This window comes from Gossypium arboreum, chromosome 2 (genome assembly GCF_025698485.1).
Source record: "Gossypium arboreum isolate Shixiya-1 chromosome 2, ASM2569848v2, whole genome shotgun sequence".
Classification (NCBI taxonomy): Eukaryota; Viridiplantae; Streptophyta; class Magnoliopsida; order Malvales; family Malvaceae; genus Gossypium; species Gossypium arboreum.
Window position 1 is genome coordinate 79,937,542 of NC_069071.1, and position 17,973 is coordinate 79,955,514.

The following is a 17,973-nucleotide window of genomic DNA, read 5'->3' on the forward strand; positions in this document are numbered from 1 at the left end:
TCTAAACTGCTCGATCCGCCTCCATTTGCTTCACATTGCATTACTGGGTGTACCTGTGAGGAACCAAGTAAACCATTAATTTTTTTATTCAAGAGTTCTACCTAATTAGAGAGCATAGTGACCGAATTGACGTTTTAAACGCCGGTTGTTTTTGTTGGCTTTGTCCTCATGACTTGCCACTGATAATTATTCAGTAACATCTCTTATATAAATTCATAGGCATCTTCAGGTGTCTCATTATTGATGGTTCCGCCGGCGGCTGCATCAATCATCTGCCGCGTCGAAGGGTTCATGCCATTGTGAAACGTTTGGACCTATAGCCAGAGTGGTAACCCATGGTGAGGGCATCTTCGCAAAAGGTTCTTGTATCTCTCCCATGCATCGTAGAGTGTTTCTAAATCCATCTGCATAAAAGAGGAGATATCATTATGTAATTTGGCTGTCTTAGCCAGCGAAAAATATTTTAATAAAAAATTTTCGGTCATCTATTCCAAAGTAGTGATTGATCCTCATGGCAACAAGTTCAACCACTGTGTAACCTTATTCCTCAATGAAAAAGGAAACAACTGAAGCCAAATGGCGTCATTAGGAACGCCATTAATTTTAAAAGTGTCGCAAAACTCTAAGAAATTTGCCAGGTGAGCATTGGGATCCTCATCCTACGCACTACAAGAAAACAGACTTTTAGCGGCGTTTTTAGCGGCGTTTATCCAAAAAATGCCGCCACCGTTATACATTAGTGGCGCATGAAAGAAAACGCCGCTAAAGGTCAGAGCTATAGTGGCGCTTATTAAAAAACGCCGCAAAAGATCACTATTAGCGGCGCTTTTGAAACAAACGCCGCAAATAATCGAGCATTAGCGGCGTTTTTTATGAAATGCCACAAAAGTGTTGACAAAACGACGACGTATGCTAATGAGCCATAGAGGCATTAGTGGCGTTTCACGGAAAACGCCGCAATATACCAGAATTCGCGGCGCTTTTATAAAAACGCCCCAAAAGTCTTGAGAGAAACGACGACGTAACTATAAAGGCTTTAGTGGCGTTTTACTAAAACACAGCAAAACATAAGAATTAGCGGCGCTTCTTTGAAAACGCCGCAACAGCGGCTGTAGATGCACTAGTGGCTTTTTATATAAAACGCTGCAATATATCAGCTTTAGCGGTGTTTTTCTTAAAACGCCGAAAAATTGTTGAGGAAAACGGCGTCGTTATATAGAGGCATTAGTGGCGTTTTTATGTAAAACGCCGCAATATATCATAATTAGCGGCGTTTGTTCTAAAATGCCGCAAATGTTAATCATTAAAATATTATGTTATTTTAAGATTTAGGGTTAACGATTTTTAGAGTTTATAGTTTGGGCTTTATGGTCTAGGATTAATTTATGATTGGTTTAGGGGTTACGGTGCATGGTTTTGGGGTTTGGTGTTTGTGGTTTAGCTAGGGTTTAGGGTTTAAGCTTTCGGTTTTAGGATATAATTTTGGATTTTAATTTATAAGATAAATATATATAAATTATTATTTTAAAAGAATATATATCAAAATGGATTAAATCTCAAAAGCATACATGAAAAGTGATTTAGCATGCATATGATTGTGAAATATTAAAGCAATTATTGTTATAATTAACATCATTTTTTATTTAATTAATTTATATATATGAATTAATGCTTAAATATTTAAAAATATTTAATCTAAACCATTTGATATATTAAAATAGTAGATTTAAAAAAAATTGATAAACAAAGAAAGGGTGTCGTTTTTTAAAAACGCCGCAAAAAGATTATGTTATTTTAAGGTTTAGGGGTATGTATTTTAGGTTTAATGTCTACGATTAAATTAGTATTTTAGGGTTTATGATATAATTTTTATTATTTTGTGTTATGGGTTTATGTTTTAGAGTTTGAGTTTCGGGGTTTATTGTGTTTCAGGGTTTAGGGTTTTAATATTAAAGTTCATGGGTTAACGATTTTTAGAGTTTATAGTTTAGGCTTTATGGTCTAGGATTTATGGTTGGTTTAGGGGTTACGACGTATGGTTCTAGGGGTTTAATTAGTCTGGGGTTTGAGGTTTGGTGTTTGAGGTTTAGCTAGTGTTTAGAGTTTAGGGTTTAAGATTTTAAGTTTAGGGTTTAAGCTTTTGGGTTTAATTAGGATATAATTTTGGATTTTAATTTACAAGATGAATATATATAAATTATTATTTTAAAAGCATATAAATCAAAATGGTTAAATCCCAAAAGCATACATGAAAAGTGATTTAGCATGCACATGATTGGAAAATATTAACGCAATTATTGATGTAATTAACATCAATTTTATTTAATTAATTTATATATATGAATTGATGCTTTTATATTTAGAAATATTTAATCTAAACCATTTTATATATTAAAATATTAGATTTAAAAAATTGATAAACAAAGAAAGACACTAAAATATAATAAAATTTGTAAAAACGGCACTGCTTTCAAAGATAAGGGAAAAATTTAGTGGCGTTTAGCCTTAAAACGCCACAAATATGTTTTTTATTCCACAAAAACGATGCAGTTTCAGTTTATATTTAGTGGCGTTTCCGAAAAATGCCGCCAAATTACATTAGCATTTGTCTTAAACGACTGCGTTTCAGAACAAATTTTTAGTGGCGCTTTCACAAACGCCACAAAATTCAATACCAAATTGCAAACTGCGATGCCGTTTTGAGTTAGGGAATTAAGTTTTAGTGGCGTTTTTGTTAAACGCTGCAAAAGTGAAATACCTATTAGCCTTGTACGACGTCGTTTCACTACACGCAATTAAACTTTTAGTGGCGTTTGTGATATAAACGCCGCAAAGTTGCATCCCAAATTCGAATTTAACGGCGTCGTTTCCTTACAAACAAATTAAACTTTTAACTTAAACATTTTCATCAGCTTGTTTGCCTCGATTCTGAAATCCCCAATTTCCCTAAATTTTTAAATCCCCAATTTCCCTAAATTCTGAAATCCCCAATTTCCCCATCTCCTCTGTCGCCTTCGCCCTGTGCCGTCGAGTGTCCCCTCTGCTGCGTCGCCGTCCTCTACCGCCACTAATCAGTAAGTATTTTTCTTTAATCATCATTCATGCCATAAGGATTCATGGAAAGGAAAAATATATATACACATATGTTTCTATATATAAACCTTTGATTCATGGAAAGAATTTTAATCGTTATAAATGAATTATTGCTTGGGATTTACTCAAACAAGAGATTGAAAACCCTCACTCTCAAATCTCAACATAGAAAACCCTAGTTGCTTGCTCATCTCCCCCATTCGTCGTTGCCCATCGGTCTCTGATTATTAACCATAATTTTACCAAATTCCATTGATTTTGATTGTTAAAACATAGAACTAATCGATGCAAGAATGGAAGCAGTAATTTTCTTGTTGTGGCATTTTAACAGTCGAGGTTGCTTAAGATGGTAATTTCATCCATTAGGGCTTTGCTCATTTTATAGAATCTTATGCGTTTCATGTCTTTCCTCTTTACACTGTAGTCTTATGTTATCTAGTACTTGAAAAAACAAGGTAAAATTCATTATTTTGGCATCTTGAGAACCACATTATCTGACTTCAAGTAAACTGTCTTGTTATGATTTGTTGTCATCAAGAGATATCCTTGGTCAAAAAGTAAACTTGAAAGTGCTTTAGTATTTTCCTTTTATACTTTCTCTTTCTCCATGTTTGTTAACTATTTCGTTCTCGCTTTTTGCAATCAAGATCGCTCAAAGGTCGAATTTGTTATTATCATTATTCAAGCTTCCTAATCGAGTTATGCATGTACTTTACAAAACTCCATTTGTTTGCACATGTAGAATCCCTTAATCACATATGTTCATCTATTAGTGTAAGATTTTCCTTTTTCTTTCTTCGCCCAAAAACTATATCTAAGATGACCATGCATGCATACATGCTTCACTTCATTTCTGTTTTCATAAATATGTTCTTTAAGGTTGTAAGGTTGCATTCCATTCTTGTGACTATGAATCATATTTGTTTGTGGTGAGATACTCTTCTTTTCCTAGTTTAATAACTAACTGGTTTCCTTTTATCGATGTTGCGATTGTCAGTAGTCCCCGAGGATATTGGAACAATTTGGGGCACTTAGGGCAATCTCACACTACCTCATTGCAAAAGACATTTTGGTTAGAGTTTTTTCATTAATTGTGTTTGAGTTCCCAAACAAACTAGCTCCTTTCCTTATGACCCTCTTCATGTTCCTACTGTGTTGTGAGTGGTGATCTTGTTTCGATGTTTCTCCCGGTGCAATTCTTTGCTACCCACAAAGCGACATGATGTTGTAGTGACTACAATACTTTGCAGTGTTCCCATTAGTCGGTCTTCGTAATTATGGTCCTCTGGTGGGAAAGACAAAACCAAAAAACCAGGACGATACAACATCATTGGACTGGACCCTTGCAAACAGTTTTTATTACATATAGCAACAGGTTAGACTTCTAATGTTCTAATTTATTTAGCATTTTCATTGGGCTGGAGTCTTACATAAAATCTTTGAATGCATTCTAAGAGCAGAAATTAAGATACACGACTTTAGAAGCACCTTCTCCATGCAGTAGGCCAAGTATTGCATACTGTGTAAACAGAATTAGTCTTCAAATTTTAATACTTGGTAGGGTGGCCTAAATTTAAACCCTTTGGGACAGAAATTTGGACAATTTCTTTGACAATGAGTTCTAATGATTTTTGTCTTCAAGTCTTTATGGCAGTTTGGCCTAAATTTAAACGCCGCTTTGAAAGGTTGGCAATTCTGACATAGTATATCATTCAATTTAGTTGACAGCAACGTTACAATGATTTATCTGATAATTTTCAAGATGTAATTTGAGGATAGTAAAGACTTCAATGCACACAATCCTAACGGGTCAAACCTACTCTGATGGATTATGATAAGCATATAAAAAGTGTCATGGCTAATAAGATAGAGAATTTTTCGCCTAAACATTATTTGAAGAGTATTTGGTGATTAAATTTGTGATTCATTGAAAATTATTTTGGTGACAATTCAAGGGTATCGTATTGATAATTAATATGGTAAAAATCAAGAACAAAATAATATGTTCATCTCATTTATTTCTTGTTTGGTGCTAATACTGCTCGCGGAATTACAAATGATCAGTTTGGTTTTACAATGGTGAATTTCTCTCGATTAATTCACACTGGAGAACATTTGATAGACGAGCCATATGTATTTTCTTCTCAAGTTAAACAAGTTTTTTACTCGAAAGATCCAATTGATGAGGGTTGGTACGTTGTACTCCGAAACACCCCTAGAGACTTGTTTGACATGGGGAATGGAAGTAGAGATGACATCGTTGAAAGATCAGAAACTTTTCCTTTTCCAGAACAAAACTTAAATGAAAATATCCCTAGTACTAGTACACAATTTTAATGCGTTCGTCAGGATGTGGACGAAGATATTTACGATTTATGATGTAGTAAGATTTTATGATTTTTTTATATGTAATGTTATAATTTTAACATTGGTCGTGTTATATAATTTAACTATTTTATATTTACTATTGTTGTTATTTCTTACTAAAATTTTAACTATTTTATGTGTTTCGGAAAAATGCCTAGAAGAAGATTAAGAGATCTTAGTATTGTACGAGAATACTACAAATTCGAAAGAAGAAATCTTGAATAAAGAGATGCTTGTTGGATCTTCAAGCGTACCGGAGACATTTGACGAATCTGTGGAATTTCAAAGTAATGTTAAGTTTATTTTACAAATTGTATTAAATTTTAATACTGATTTATTTTTAAATTTCAATATAGTAATAATATATTATTTTTCAGCTGAAAATGGTGGGACGCGCAGAGGTCGAGGACGTACGCTCCTAACAGATTTATATAACTTAAATTCTGTCGAGCATGTCAAAGTAACTAGAAACAGCCATGGTCAGCCAGTTGGACAAGAAGCTCGACTTTTAGCAAGCTATTTGGGCATTATAGCACGAAATGCCAATATGTTGCCCATCAACTACGAATCATGGCATAACATGCCCGATAGCAATAAAATCAAGCTCTCTAATATTAAGGTAACAAAACGTTAATGTAATTTATAATACTTTGGTTTAAGTTTCATTTATATTTAATTCCTAAACTTGTGTTTTTTAGGAGAGGTTTGCTTTAGAGGTCTCTGATGCCTATATCAAGAAGGCATTGGGTAAAAAATGGAGAGACCATAAAAGCAGTTTGAAAAAAGAATATTTTAAAAAACCCATAAGCCTTGAAGAAAAATTGCAAAATGCCCCACCGGGAATGCTGAGGTACCAATGGGAAGATGCGGTTCGATTTTGGAATTCGAAGAAATGAGAGGTATTATGTACTTGCAAACTCTTATAAATTTTTCGGTTTATAGTATTTACTATATACGTAATAATAATTTCATTATGTAGGACTGTGAGCGAGTTGGAACAAGCAGCAGGCAAAAACAAAAATTTACGCACACGGCAAGATCGAGAAGTTTTGTTTATGTAGCTCAGGCCGCGGTACTATGGATTTATTAATTCTATCAAGTATTAATGACTTTTTACTATTAAATAATATTTTTACTACTATATTGTAGGAAGCCTCGTCGGTCAAAAGTTGGACGCCTTGACTTTTTGACATTACGCATGAGAAAAAGATGGAACTCGAGGACATCCGAGGTGCGAAATTATGGTATATTTACTTAATAAAATTTGATTCATTATAAATATTTATAATATTTAATTATAATGTTTTAATTGTCTTTTTATTAGTTTAATTTTAAATAATGTTATGTTGTATTCCTTTTATTGTATATTTCGTTTCTAACTCTTTGGTGATTTATTAGGAGAAACTAAAAGATAAGAAGGCGAGTATGAAGCGATCGCTTCAATCGATAGTTCTGTTAATTTTGAGGATATTGATAATGTAATTATTAATGAAGTTTTGGGTCTGAAAGGTATGGTCGTTAGATTTCAAAGATCCGTGTTAACCCGACCCAATATTTTGGATCCACCTCGTACTAATACATGCCTTCCAAGAGTCAAAGTCAAGTGAATTTCAGAGGCTAAAAGATCGATAGTTCAGATACAAGCTAGCATGAGATGAGCAAATTTCTCAACTTAGAGCGGAGGCAGAATGAGGAGGCGGAGGCGATGGCGAGGAGGCGGAGCGAGCAGAAAATACAATGAACTCCACTCTGACTTGATCTATGATGACTATGTTCCAAGCAATTTCAAAATCCGCCATCTTAGACATTTGTTTTCTTGTAACTTTTAACATTATTGTAAGAATATTTTGAATATTCATTTATAATTTATATAATATATTTCTCGTATAATTTTGTATTATTTAAATTTGCGGGTTTTGGTTAGATTTCATAGTATATTTGCTGTTTTTGGTTGAATTTCTTGCAGGAGGGTTGGATATAGGTGCAAAATACATATTGCAAAACTGGGCAAATTAGCGGCGTTTTTTAAAAAAGTGCTGCTAAAGACCATGACTTTTAGAAGCACTTTTTTAAAAAATGGCGCTAAAGAACAGGACTTTTAGCAGCATTTTTTAAAAAAGCGCCGCTAAAAGTCCTGGTCACTAGCGGCATTTTTTAAAAAGCACCGCTAAAAGTCCTGGTCTTTAGCGGCATTTTTTTCAACAAAACGCCGCTATAAGTCCTGGTCTTTAGCGGCATTTTTTTCAACAAAACGCTGCTAATTTTAGCGGCGTTACATATAGCGACGTTTTTGCGGCGCTTACTAAAGGCAAAAAAAACGCCGCTAAAAGTCTGTTTTCCTGTAGTACAAACCATCAAACTGAACAAATTGTTGGATCATTTGAATGGTGTTAGGTTTCAATTTAAAATTATTTGCAACAATAGCAGGCCTAACTATGCTCGATTCAGTTCCTGTTAAATTAGCTTTAGCATAGTCATACGTAATGCGTGGAGAAGGATTCTGATTTACTGGATCAGCAGCAATCGCAGAAGGTAGCGAACTTTCTTGGTTTTCAGCCATCTCCTCAGTTGTGGTTGAAATGTCGTCCTCTTGCTCGGCCTCTATGTATCTTAGGCTTCACCTTCTTTCTCTTCGGTTTTTGTGAACTGTGCGGTCGATCTCACCGTCAAAAAGTAGTGGTCCTGACGGGTTTCTTCTGGTCATAAACTAGAAAAACCTGTCAGAAGAAAATAAATGAACAATTAGAAAAGAAAATAAAAATTTAAATTGCAATAAAAGTAAAATGGCTAAAGTAATAAAAATCGAATGTTCCTAATATCCTAGTTCCCCAGCAACGGCGCCAAAAACTTGATGCGCGATATTCATAATAGGTTTTAAAAATTTATAAATGAATCGTTCTTAAGACTAACTTATTATCACGATTAAGGCAAGTGTACCTATTGAACAGTAGTATAGTTCAGCAAGACCGGATTGTCGAACCCAAAGGAACCACAAGTACTAGTATTTACTTCCTTTTTATTATCTAGCCTAAAAATTAAGAGGTTTGGTTATCTAAACTAATTACTAAATTAAGAATGCATAGAAAGAAAATTTGGGAAAATACTTTTAGGAAAATTCGATTGATTAAGACAATACCTAAGGAAAAATCCACCTAGACTTCACTTGTTATTTGACTCTGAATCAGACGATTTTTTCATTTGACTTGATCCGTAGAAATCCCTAAGTTATATTATTATCTCTCTCGAGACTAACAACATTTAACCCTAGGTTGAATAATTGAAATCTTTTTCTAATTAACACCCTAAAATTGTATTAACTCGATCTATGGATTCCTCTATTAGGTTTCACCTTAATCCGACAAAATCTTGTCACCCTATCTCTAGGCGCGCAATCAACTTTGCCTAATTACGACAAATTTACTCTTAGACAGGGTCTATTCCTCTTCTGAATAAGAGTGTTAACTTGAATCAATATCCTGGAATATTAAAACAAGAATTAAGAACACATAATTAAGAACAAATCAAATATTTATCATACAATTTAGATAATAATAACAAGATCTGTCTTAAGTTTCATTCCCCCTAAGTATTTAGGGGGTTTAGTTCATACTTATGAAAGAAAACATCTCAAAAGCATAAAGATAACAAAACATAAGAAAACCCAAAAAATCCTGAAGGAACTTGAAGGGAGATCTTCAGTCTTGATGAGGAATCCGGCTTCTAAGATGGATCAATCGGCTTTCCTTGAGTAATTCCTTACTTCCTACTTTGCACCCCCTCTTAAGTGCCTCCTCAGGTGTTTAAATAGGCTTTTGGATGCCTAAGAACCCTAAAAATTGGCCTTTTTTGAATAGAACTATACTTAGGCTCGGCAGGGACACGCCCGTGTGCGATTACTCTAGCCTGTGGTCAAGGCTGTTGAATAGGCACGGGCATGTAGTCTACCCGTGTAAGTCGTGTTTCGATCCTGCCACAGGGTCCAGGCCATGTTGATTTCCCACGTGGGTCCATTTTCTCCGTTTTCAGCCCGTTTCTCGCTCTTTTTACTCTCCTATGCTCGCCTAAGTATAAAACATGAAATTAAAGGATTAGGAGCATCGAATTCACCAATTCTAAGGAGAAACCATCCATAAATGTGCTAAGTATGGGATAAAAATATGTATAAATTACAGTTTATGAAAAAGCCTTCAATTATGGGTCTCTAACTATTTAGTATATCTATCAAGTAAAATAGAACTTTTACCCTTTATGCGAGTTAGTCCTTTTTCAAAATTAAGCTTCCAAATACTAAAATTAATTCACCAAATTTTTCATGCACCTATATAAACATGCTATAACTCTAATATAATAATAAAATAATTTCTTTGACTTCGGATTGGTAGTCCTAAAACCACCGTTTCGACTAAGCCCAAAATTGGGTTGTTACACTTAACGTCGGAATAAACTATCGAATAATTCTAGTATAAGATTGAACATATGAAAAAGAGAGACATGTAGCAAAAATCATGCATGCATACTTACAATTTTCAATCCCCCTACTTACTCTATGCTTGTCCTCAAGCATGTTTTAAATGCAATAAAGTTCAGTAACTCAAACAACAAGCAAAGAGAAGGGTTAAGAATACTCCCTATGTGTTTCTAACGATGTTGTCAGCATTGAGAAATAATTGTAAGCATTTAGCATGGCGTGGGCACGCCACCATCATTACCCAACTTTTGGAAAAATTCATAACCTACATTTCGTTCCTGAAAATAGCAAATTCACTGGATTAAATAAGAATTTATTTATTTACAACCTAAATCTTACTAAAATTCAAAATTAAATAAATGAAAATAAACTTGGGTTGCCTCCCAAAAAGCGCTTTTGTTTAACGTCGTTAGCTCGACGACCTGGAAATTTATTTAATCGGCTATTTGAGGACTAACTCTTCAACTACATGAACTTGAAAATTCTCGTAGAAAGGCTTTGATTGTTGTACTACCCCGTATTTTTTCAAAAGTGTGTTGATTACTTTATTACAAAAATGCGTTCCACGATCACTGATCAATGCTCATAGTATGCCAAATCTGAAAAAAAAATATAGCTCTTTAGAAAATCGACTACCGTTTTGGCATCAGCATGACGAGTGGTTTTTTCTTCCACCCACTTTGACACATAGTCCACTGCAAGTAAAATATAGACATTACCGTATGAAGAGACAAAAGCTCCCATAAAATCTATGGCTCATATATCAAATATTTCACAAAAACGTACAGGTGTTAGGGACATTTCATTTTTTCGGCTAAAGTTTTCTACCCTTTGACACTTTTCACATGTTTTATAGAATAAATATGCATCTTGAAAAATATGTGGCCAATATAGTCCACATTTAAGTACTTTATGCGCAGTCCATTTAAGGTAAAATGTCCACCACATGCATAAGAATAACAAAAAGATAAAATTGAGTTTACCTCAATTTCTGCAACACATCCTCGAATTACCTAATCGGAATAATATTTCCAAAAGTAGAGATCATCCCAAACATAGTATTGTGATTCACGTTTGATCTTGTCTTTTTTAGACCATGATAAGTTAAAAGAGATTATACATGTAGCAAGGTAATTCACCATATCTGCATACCAGGGGAAAACTTTCTGAGTAGCAAGCAGGCTTTCATCTGGAAAATTGTCTTTAAGTGGTGTGACATCCTTTGATAGAGATATTCAGCTTAGATGGTCAGCTACAAAATTTTCACGACCTTTCTTATCTTTTATTTCGAGATCGAACTCTTGGAAAAGTAATATCCACCTAATAAGCCTCGATTTTGCTTCTTTTTTCTCGATCAGATATTTAAGAGCTGTATGATTAGAAAAAACGACAATCTTAGTCCCTAACAAATACGAAAAAAAATTCCAAAGCAATAACTATAACTAGAAACTCTTTTTTAGTAGTCGAGTAATTGCTTTGGCAGCATCCAAAGTCTTAGAAGCATAAGAGATAACGTGTGATTCTTTCTCGATTCTTTGCCCAAGGACTGCTCCCACGCTATGGTCACTTGCGTCGCACATTATCTCGAAAGGATAATTCCAGTTTGGTGGTTGAACAATAGGTGCCGAAATGAGCTTATGTTTGAGCGTGTCAAACGTATCTCTGCATGATTGGTTAAACTCGAACTCCTTGTCCTTCTGTAATAGATTGTAAAGCAGTTGCGTAATTTTTGAAAAGTCTTTAATGAACCGCCTGTAGAAACCTGTACGGCCAAGGAAAAAATGAATCTCCCTCACAGTTTTGAGGTATGGCAGTGAGTTAATGATGTCTATTTTTGCTTTATCGACTAAAATTCCCTTAGCAGAGATGGTATGACCTAGAACTAATCATTTATCTACCATAAAATGACATTTTTCATAATTTAGAACAAGACTAAATTCTAAGCATCTTTCCAAGATTTTTGCAAGATTTAATAAACATACCTTAAAAGACTCACCATACACAGAAAGTCGTCCATGAACACCTCAATTATTTTCTCGACGTAGTCGAAAAATATACTAACCATTCACCTCTGAAACGTGGCTGGTGCATTGCATAGTCCGAACGGCATCCATCTGTAAGTGAACGTGCCAAATAGACACGTAAACGTCATCTTCTCTTGATCTTTCGATGCCACTGGAATCTGGAAAAACCCTGAGTAACTATCAAGACAACAATAATGAGACTTTCCAGCTAAACGTTCTAACATCTAGTCAATAAAAGGAAATGGAAAATGATCTTTCTGAGTTAAGGAATTCAACTTCCTGTAATCGATGCAGACTCTCCATCCGTTTTGGACCCGAATAGGAACCATCTCACCTACCACATTTTTAATTACAGTTACACCGGTCTTTTTCAGTACTACATGGACTGGGCTGACCCAATTACTGTTAGAAATGGGATAGATCATCCCAGCATCAAGCAACTTTTGGACTTCTTTCCTTACCACCTCCATCATGGGCGGATTGAGACGCCTTTGAGCCTCTCTTTTGGGAATAGCATTATCCACCACTTGAATTTTATGCATGCAAGTCGAGGGGCTCAACCCCTTTATTTCGATTATTATCCATCGAATTACATATTTATAGTCTCTAAGAACTTGTACCAATTTCCTCTTCTACCTTCAAGAGTTTACTCGAGATTATTACCGACAAGGTATTTCCTTTCCCGAGAAAAGCGTACATCAAATGCTTTGGAAGTGGTTTGAGTTCCAATTCTGGGGACTGCAAAATAGATGGTACAAGCTTGGTTTGTGAAGGAGATAATTCAAAAATTTTACCTAAATTTTTCCGTAATTGCGACGCCTCCATATGAGCCACTATTTTATGAACAGACTCTTCAAAGGTTATCCACTCCTCTAGTTCTTCCATGGCATCAAAGTCTGAAATTCTGCAAAGTACAACTCGTAATTCATCCTCGTCATGATATTCTAAATGTAATTCAGTTAAAGGTTCGATTATATCAATGTTAGAAACATTAGAAATCATGCTAGGGTGGTTCATGGCCTCATAGACATTGAATTTCAATACTTTCCCATCGAATTCCATAGTGAGTATCCCACTTTGTACATAAATCTTTATTTGTGCAGTACTCAAAAATGGCCTTCCGAGAAGTATGTCAGACGAATTGGCTGAATTGTCATCCTCTATGTCGATAATGTAGAAGTCTACAGGAAATATTAGCTCGTTTACCTTGACAAGAACGTCCTCTAATACTCCCTCTGGATGCACCATAGATCTATCTACAAGCTGAATAATTACACATGTTTCCTTTAAAGGACCCCCATTAAGTAGTTTATAAATTGACAAAGGCATAACATTAATTGATACGCCTAAGTCACACATTGCTTTTTTTTAATATCGACACTACATATTTTACAAGATATGAAAAACATGTCTTGGTCCTTACATTTTGGCTCTATTTTCCTTTGCAAAATGGCAGGGACATTTTCTTCGATACTTACCTTTTCATTGCCCAAGAGTTTCCTTTTATTCGTGTATAATTCTTTTAAGAATTTTGTATATCGTGGATTCTGCTTAATCGCATCGAGAAGAGGTATGTTGATTTCTACCTTTCGAAAGGTGTCGAGGATCTCCTTCTCTTCTCACTCCTTCTTGCACTGGAAAAGTCTTCCAGGAAACGGATGTGATACTGCAAATGATTTTTATGGTGCTGATTCTACTGGAACTTCCATGTCAAGTTTCTCCCTATCTTGACTAGTGTCATGGGCGCGACTCGTGTTAGGTATAATCTCCAAAACCTTCCCACTCCTCATTGTCAAAGCGCTTGCATTGTGTCAAGAATTTGGATCAGTTTGGGATGGCAGCTTAACTTGAGACTCCAAGCGGCTAACCGTGAGAGCAAGTTTACTCACTTGCTTATCCAACTCTTGTTAATGCATGTCAGTTTTTTATTGGAGTTTCTCAGTACTATTGGCTAGTCTTTTCACTCTGGCTTTCAAAGAAGACTTTGGGGGTGGTAACTATTGATTCTAAGTTAGCCTTTGTTGGTACGGTTGACTGAACTGCAGATTCGACCCATAACTGATATTCGGGTGATCTTTCCACCCACATTATACGAGTTTGAGTAGGGGTCACACCGTCTCTGGGACGGTCCTGGAATGTTCTCGACAACATTCACTTGTTCTGTCGAATCCTCATGTAGAATCAGACATGAGTGACGGATGGTCTGGCTTAGCGCAAATTCTGCACAACCGTGCTGGGCCTGTTTCATCTGCAAGCAAAGTTTGAACAACGTTAGTTAGTTTATCGATTTTATCTTTAAGAGATAGAGAACTTAACCCTTGAACTCGTCTCGTGGGTTATATAGCCGATCGGAATTGTTGAAAGTTAGCAGCCATTATTGAAATCAACTCTCTCGCACTTTGATTCGTCATATTAACGAGTGCCCCCCACTTTCAGCATCTATTATTTCATTTCCATCGGGAGCAATCACTCATAGAAATACTGCAAGAGTGACTGTTCAGTCAGTCCATGTTGTGGGCAACTTGCACACAACTTTTTGTATCGCTCCCAATAATCGTAAAGCGATTCTGTCTCTTTTTGACGTATTCCCACAATGTCTCTCCTTAGTTCAGCCGCTCGAGTTACAGGGGAAAACCTATCAAGAAACAAATGAGACATGTCAGACCATGTATTAATAGATCCCGAAGGTAAATAAAATAGCCACTCTTTAGCAGAGTCGACTAGTGAGAAAGGAAAAGCATGAAGTTTGATTTGGTCTTCAGTTACTCCCTGAGGCTTCATGCTTATGCGCACCATATGGAATTCCTTAAGGTAGGTGTACGAGTTTTCATTTTGCAGTCCACAGAAGGTGGGTAGTAAATGAATCAAACTAGACTTTAACTCAAACGATGTTCCTTCTGCCAGATAGTTTATAATATAAAGGTTGTTGTTCATCCGGAGCTGCCGCAAGCTGGCGTATCATCTACTCAGCCATCTCGTTTGGTTTGTCAAAGGAGAAAATCTCTTCGGTGTGTGATATGGTTTCGAATCCAGATTTGGCCATTTATCACGTCGTATGGCTTCTCTTCGTAGTTGTAGAGCCAATTTTTTAATATCTGATTCAAACTTTAGAGTTCCAAGTTCTGATATAGTCATAAGGTAAACAAACAAAAATTAGAATAATATCTCATATCCCCAACAACGACGTCAAAATTTGATGTGCATCGAAACCACCATAAATAATTCCTACTAAAATAACTCTAAATAGTAGTAAAGAGTGGTAGTAGGGTCGAGTCCACAGGATTGGATGTCGTAATCAACTTTCGTGTTCACTTATGAACAAAATATTCGTCGCGTCAAGGGCTGTGTCACGAGTCATGCCCAAAACTCCAAACGTACCTGCAACAAAAATAAAAAGTAAATCGGGGGGTTTGAGAATGTTTAAGAAAGTAAATAATCTAATCAATTGAAATAAACAATTGATTAATATTGAAAATAAATGTAAATTGGAAATAAATTCAGAATTTTGCAAAACAAAAATAATAAACCTTACCCTTAGACTCGATAAATTCCGTGTTAAGAATTGATCCTCGAAAAATTAATCTTCTCCTCCAAACAGTAAGCTAGTTATAGAAGTTAAGAATGTCCTAACCACCAATTCTTCCTCTAATAGTTGGTCTCGGTACAACATGCAAACCAACCCTTACCGATTATCTAACCGAGATACACGTGTTCCTGATTCAAGATTTCGACAGCCTTGCGCTTTGAAGAACCCAACCCGAATTAATGGCCTCAACTGCATGGGTCGTTTAAACCTGAACACTTCTTCCTTGGTTTGTTCTCGAAGATTCAAATACAACACGGCCGACTCGTTTCTCCAACTTTCAGCAAACACGACTTCAATCCAATGTGCATTTTTTGACTTGAAATTGAGTTAACCTTAAGGGATGAGTTGTCAATCTCGATACTTAGGAAAAATATGAATACCGTTGGAATGATTTTTAGCACGAATATTTATCTCATGATTCCCAACCGGAAAGAACACCGGCCTAAAGCTAAGATGGAATTTAGTGTAGCATAGATTTAATCATGCTTGTAGGTTTGTGGAAGGTGATTGAATTTGTATGAAAGATGGTGGAAGTTAGGAAAAAAAAGTACTTGGAAAGCAATTAGGCCAATTTTAAAAGAACAAAGAAATGTAAATGGAACAACAGAATATCCACGCCCAAATTGAAAGAAAAGAAAGAAACAATTTAATTCTATTCAATTTCAAATTGGAGTAGGAATGTAGAATTAAGGGATGCCTTTCCAAAAGACGTTAAGGCCTTATTTATATAAATAGAGTTCACTATTTTTTGCCTTAACTAATTTAACATAAAATCAAAATAAAAATAAAATAAGATTTTTTCCTATTTTTGGCTTTTACAAAGTCAAAAATTCTGATGAGTTCTTGGCTTTTCTCCACGTTTTTTATTCTGCCTAATTTTTATTGATTGTGTTTCAATTTGGTCCTTTTCTGCACGTTTTTGTCTCTTGGCGTTCCAATTGCATCCATGACAAGATTAAAAATTAGCAGGGATCAATGTAGAAATAAACCGAATTAAACACAAAATACATGCAAATTAATATGTTATCAATAATGCTAGTTTAAATGATATTGCCATGTCATTTTTAAAGAAAAAAATACAATCTAACTATTGTTGTTGAAGGCAAATATCTTCATATGAGATGTATTGCACATATCATTAATGTTGTCATTAATGTTATAGTTAATGAAGGGTTAAAAGAAATGAATGATTTGGTAGCTCGTGTTATAGAGGCAGTGAAATATATAAGACGATGTCACTCTAGGTTGGCAAAGTTTAAAGAACGTATTAAAAATGCACATATTGAAAGTAAGAGCTTGTTGTGTCTTGATGTTAGCACTAGGTCGAATTCTACCTACTTGATGTTAGAACAAGCTCAAAAGTTTGAAAGATCTTTTGAAGCATTTGATAATGTTGAGCTGTATTATAAAGGTGAGCTCTTGATGGTAGATGGAGTGTCGAATCAAAGGGATTGGAAAAATGCTAAAAGGTTTTGTCGTTTTTTGAAAAGATTTTATAACCTCACTTTGAAAGTTTCAAGGTCTTCTTATGTCACTGGAAATGAATTTCTTAATGAAATTTGTGGTGTTGATACTGAATTACGAGAATGACAAAAAAATCCTAATGTTGAGTTCAATTCGATGATAAAAAAGAATGCAAGATAAATTTTATGAGTATTGGGGTAATGTTGAAAGAATGAATATGTTGCTTCTATGTTTGATCCTAGGAGGAAAATTAGATATGAGCAATTTGCATTCTTGAAAATGTACTCTCGTGACCAAACCAACACTTTGATGAAAAAGTTGAATGTGGCATTGGCAGATTTTTTTAATGAATATAAGCCATTGTCGCACCACCAAGTTGAGCATGTTGAAAAAAGTGGACAATCTAGTAGGAGTTTTTTGACTCCTAAGCTTGTGCAAGCCCATTTTTGTACTCAAGATTGGTTATGCAATTGAACAATTGGACCCGTTTTTGTACTCAAGATTGGTTATGCAATTGAACAATTGGACCCGAATACTCTCCAAGAAGAAGTGACATTACACGACAAATTTGGTATTGGTAATTATCTTAGTTGTTGAACAATTTAGACTTAATTATATTTTAAGCTTGTTATCTTATTTGTTGTTTTTGGACATTTTCAGATTTGTCCAGGATTACAGTTGATCATGATTAGGATGTGCATCTTTGCGCCTTTGTTGGAATTGCTAGTTGCTTTGGAAGTTTTGGAGTGTTTATGGTTATCAATTTGTTGTTTTTCAAACTAGTGTAAACTGTTGCTAGTTGTTGTTTTTCTATTTGGAATACTTGTAAAGTGCCAGTATTTGGTTTTTTGAACTGCTTGTGTAGTTAAAAATGTTATTAATTGTTTTTTTTTTGGATTGTTTGTGCTACATTGTTGTTTTTGACCTGTTGCTGATATTAAACTGTTGTTTTTGTTTTTTCTTTGGACTGC

At 35.0% G+C, this 17,973-nt stretch overlaps 1 non-coding gene across 1 annotated transcript; it reads left to right on the top strand.

The window, feature by feature from the left end:
- The first annotated feature begins 330 nt into the window (after positions 1 to 330).
- LOC128289977 (small nucleolar RNA R71) lies at positions 331 to 436 on the top strand. Its single transcript, XR_008279616.1, has one exon. It is a non-coding gene; the product is annotated as a small nucleolar RNA R71 (small nucleolar RNA).
- The last annotated feature ends 17,537 nt before the right edge of the window (positions 437 to 17,973 follow it).